The sequence below is a fragment of the Microtus ochrogaster genome, chromosome 16, assembly GCF_000317375.1.
Source record: "Microtus ochrogaster isolate Prairie Vole_2 chromosome 16, MicOch1.0, whole genome shotgun sequence".
Taxonomy (NCBI): domain Eukaryota; kingdom Metazoa; phylum Chordata; class Mammalia; order Rodentia; family Cricetidae; genus Microtus; species Microtus ochrogaster.
In genome coordinates, this window is record NC_022018.1 from 62,473,556 (window position 1) to 62,477,728 (window position 4,173).

The 4,173-nt window shown below is 45.4% G+C and overlaps 1 pseudogene; it reads left to right on the top strand.

Moving 5' to 3' along the window:
• The window catches only part of LOC101980634, a 9,922-nt pseudogene that overhangs the window by 3,016 nt on the left and 2,733 nt on the right, over nucleotides 1-4,173 (top strand).

Genomic DNA, 4,173 nt, shown 5'->3' on the forward strand with positions numbered 1-4,173 from the left:
CTTTCTTCTGGCTCATGAGGCAGCAGATAAAGCTTTATTTTACAGCCCATCGAGAATGCATTTGCACATAACGTGCCCATTTACCCCTGATTGATGCTTCTCACTCATGCCAGTCCCTTCCATTCTCCATAAATCTCTTCCTGTAAACTGGAAGTGGTCCTGTTAGGGATCGAGATCAAAGAGCTGGAGAGAATGTCCCACCTGGAAGCAACATCCCATGGTGGAGAGACAGACTACTTTTTAGAGTTATCGAGCAGAAGAAAAAGCAGCTAGCCGACTTGGGAGGGTTGGAATCTGAAATGTTCTCTTAAGACTTCTGAGTTGGAGTTACGGTACCCAGCTGGTGGCAGTTTAGGGAGATGGGGCCTCGCTGGAATGAGCGGGTTCTGGACAAGAACCTTTAAGGCTATACAGTATCTTGGCAGCTCTCCATCAGACTTCCCTGCTTCCTAGTTACCAGGAGTTCTGTGATACCTGTCCCTTCTCAGGCCCCAGCCTGAGACCTCTGCACTCATAACTCAAATCAATCTTCCAAGCTTAGCAAAGTATTTTGTTATAGTGTCAGACCACGGCTAATATAGAAACACTACAGACACAGATGACCACCCTGAAAGAAGAATGAAAAACACTGGACAAGTGAAACCACAGGGTACAAAAAAATAGAAGCCAGAACTCAAGAGCCTACACAGTCAAGTACAACAGCCCCTCTGATCTACTGTGCTACTTACTTTCTGTTGTTAAAGTCAGCTACAGCCTGCACAGTCTGAAAATGTGAAGTGGAAAATTGCAGAAGTGGGTCACTGATGCTTTACATTAGATGCCACTCTAACCAGCATGGTAAGATAAGTTCTCCTCCTCCTCACGAGTGACCTGGGAGCCGGCTCAGCGTCAGACGACATTCCTGTGTGTGTGTGTGTGTGTGTGTGTGTGTGTAGGCAGGAATCTCCTGGGGGGTTGTCCCCTGAGGCTGAGGGGAATGCTGCAGCTCTGAGAAGTCCTCCTGACCTTGGGAGCTGTTGGGAGAGGTGAATGGCATGAATGAGGAGCGTAGATGAGTCTGGATCGTTTAAAACCACACTGTCCAGGGCTGATGACAGCTGGCTCCTGAACTCGTAAAGTCATTATTCAACACCGTGGTGTGTGTGAAGGCTGAAACACACCAGGATTCGAAGACGTGGTAAGAAAATAAGAGCATAAATATCTCATTTCTCAGTTTTTAGATTCCTTACCTGGTGCAATAATACTTCAGATATATTAGCGTAAGTAAAATCTATTACTGAAATTACTTTTACCTGCCCCCTCTTGCTTTTTAATGTGTCCAATGTGAAAGAAATCTAATTTTATTGAGATATAATTAACAAACAACTATTAAGTAGAGGTAAGCTAGAAAATGCACCATCAGAGGGGACTTGCTGTGTTGATTTTTTTTCAGTCTCCTTCCCCCTTTTTATCTGATTTTATTTTTTGTGGGGTTGGGACTGAACTCAGAGCCTGGGCAGCTGAGCAAGGGTCCTGCTGCTGGGCTGCTTATTCCCTCTGGGGAACACTGACGCGGATCATATATTCTCACAGGAGACTATGTGCTCTCCTCGGGGCAGAGCCGTGAGTCTCGAGGGTGGTGGTGAGGCGCTGTAATTTATGCATATTTATGTTTATATGAACAGATTTATGAAGTATCTGTGGTCTTAGAATTCATAGGGCAGAAGTTAGGGGAAAAAATGTCTAAGAAAGTCCCTTATATGGATAATAATGAAAGTTGAGGGATTCTGCGGAGAAGCGCATCACCCGAGACCTGCTGCTCGCGGCTGCCTGCTTCCACGCTTGTGTTTACCATCATATTAGGAGAAATATTTTAATCATCCTGTGCAAACAGGAAAGAATCGAGGCGTGAGGATTTATAATAAGAGGATCAAACTCCCTCCAAGGTGCCCTGTAAAGGTTCCAGACCAGCGTGAGGGAGGACAAGGAGGCCCAGGGCTCGCTGAGGGCTGTGTCCACACTGACGGTAGTGGTCCCATGTTGGGTTGACAGCATAGCCATTTCTAGTCCACAGGCTAAGAAAGGAGCTCTGGGGATTGTGGACCACCAGGGGCTGTGTGGGTTAAATCCACGGATGCCCCTCCATGTGAAGTGGAGGGGGTGTGGGTACAACCCCAAAAGGTGTGGTTGGATGCTCATGTTTTTTGTGAAATAAACAGAACTAAGTAGCTATGATGGGCTCTTAAAGACTCTGCTCATAGCACATGGAAAGAGTATTTATTTTGAGCCTGGGGGGAAGCGTTTGCTTACTTGCGACAGGTGGATCTAAGTTGACGGATGCTCTGTGGTTATGCCCTGCCAGCCTGGCCTTATTCAAACACATTTTCAGTGAGTCTTAATCAAAGATTTATTCACTGTTTGAGCGGGAGCACTAACTGGTGGAGAAGCAGGCGAAAGGCCGGCTTATGCCGTTAGCCAAGGAAAATGCTCGGATCTGTCAGGCTATCAACATTGGCTGATAGGATCATAAAACCATACCTTCTATCCCTCTTTCCTCCTGGATAGGAGGAGCTCGCTTTTCTAGTGGTCTAAATATCAACTTTTACAATTTAAAATCCCACTTTATGTACTCTAGGTGTTGGTAAAAATCACAGATTGCAGAAGTCAGGTAACCTTAGGGAAGGAAGGCTCTTAAAGAGAAGAGTGTGAGCTGTGTCTCTCAGTCCACCTTATGTATAATTGTGTAAGTCAGATTTCTGTCACTGTGGCAGAATACCCGAGACAATCAACTTAAAAGGCAGAAAGGTTTATTTTGGGCCCTGGTTTTATAGGTCTCCGTTCATGGTCTCTCAGCCCTGTTGTTGGTATGTGATGACCATGTGTACCTGTGGGTTGGGTGGGGGAGGCCCGTACCTCATGGTGGGCAACAAAGAGACATCCAGGCAGGAACGGGCATTGCAATATTCTCTTCAAGGACACGCCCTCATTGACTTAAGTTTTTCCCACTATGTCTTCTCAACTTCCAAGAGTGCCAAGCTGACCTTTAACAAAACCTCCCAGGATGTAAGTAAGTTCTTACAACAAAAATAGATGGCAGACATTGACATAAAATCTTCGGTTGTAAACCCTAGTTGCACTTTATGAGAAATTTTAAAAAATACAATTGCCACTTAAACTAAATTTCCCTATCACGTCCAAAGGAACTTTGCCTAATTCATGTTTTCTTCTAGTAATTATTTTCTGCCATTCCAAGCAAGTGACTAACAGAAGATTCAGAATCAGCCCACATTTGACGGTGACATTCAGGACAACTTTTAACTGTGACACTCTCTGGTCTTGAACCACACTTGAACCTTGGGGTACATGAACCCTGCTGTTGGCTGGCAAACCAGAACTTCCTGGGTTTTTAGACTCAAGTGAGGCGCCTTGGACTTCAAATGGCTATTACAAAACAGCATTTTGATGAGTTAAGTGTAAATGAATCAGAAGCATGTGGACTTAATTAGCCCCAAACACAGCCATTTCAAAATGCAGGAGTGAAAAAAAAAAGCATGCTTGTGTCAAACCTCATCTTGGGGGTTTCCTGCTAAATTCAAAAGGGTGAGGAAAAGGGGGGAACATCTGCCAAGCATTCAGGTTGCTCACTTCATGTGCTCTATCTTATCGGGGACTGGGGAACTGTGGGAAACCTCTCCCACAGCCATCGACAGCGCTTCAACGTTGCGGTTGCCAGCCCATTCATGGCCTACATTTAATTAAACCAGGCCTACGCATGGCTGGAGAGAACGCAACTTCCATGTTTTTGAAGATGGGCCAGGGTGCAGTCCACATGGGACCCTGTGTGTGGTCTTCTTTTACAGTTAAAATAACCCCATATTATTCTTCTCATGCCTTATGAGTTTTTCCATGTTACTCCTCATTCTGGTCACAGAGACAGATGAGCGCTGAATACAGCTTGCTCCTGTGGCCTCTTCTGGGTGGAACTGAGTAGCGTCCGGCAGAGTCAAGGAATACACATGCTTTTCTGCTGACGGGTTGAACTGCCCTTTCTCTCCAATGAGAAAGGTGTTAAGAGCTCAAGGGTCAAAAATCAGTCTTCCAGATGAATGAAAGGCGGCCTGTAACAGGGAGGTTTTCAGGAGAAAATAAACAGGGCTTGCTCCTTGGAGGCCACAATGGAAACATGAAACAATT